This window comes from Hylobates moloch, unplaced genomic scaffold (genome assembly GCF_009828535.3).
Source record: "Hylobates moloch isolate HMO894 unplaced genomic scaffold, HMol_V3 SCAFFOLD_18362, whole genome shotgun sequence".
NCBI classification, from domain to species: domain Eukaryota; kingdom Metazoa; phylum Chordata; class Mammalia; order Primates; family Hylobatidae; genus Hylobates; species Hylobates moloch.
In genome coordinates, this window is record NW_026670637.1 from 1 (window position 1) to 275 (window position 275).

General features: G+C 74.5%; 1 pseudogene; it reads left to right on the forward strand.

Annotated features, from left to right (window-relative positions):
- The first annotated feature begins 16 nt into the window (after positions 1–16).
- LOC131382842 (collagen alpha-1(I) chain-like) overlaps positions 17–275 on the forward strand; it is a 902-nt pseudogene continuing 643 nt past the window's right edge.

Below are 275 nucleotides of genomic sequence, written 5' to 3' on the forward strand. Positions count from 1 at the left end.
GCAGAGGCACCCCTCACATCCCAGAAGGGGCGGCCGGGCAGAGGCGCCCCTCACTTCCCAGAAGGGGCGGCCGGGCAGAGGCGCTCACTTCCCAGACGGGGCGGCCGGGCAGAGGAGCTCCTCACTTCCCAGACGGGGTGGCCGGGCAGGGGCGCTCCTCACATCCCAGACGGGGCGGCCGGGCAGAGGCGCTCCTCACCTCCGAGACGGGGCGGCCGGGCAGAGGCGCTCCTCACTTCCGAGACGGGGCAGCCGGGCAGAGGCGCTCACTTCCC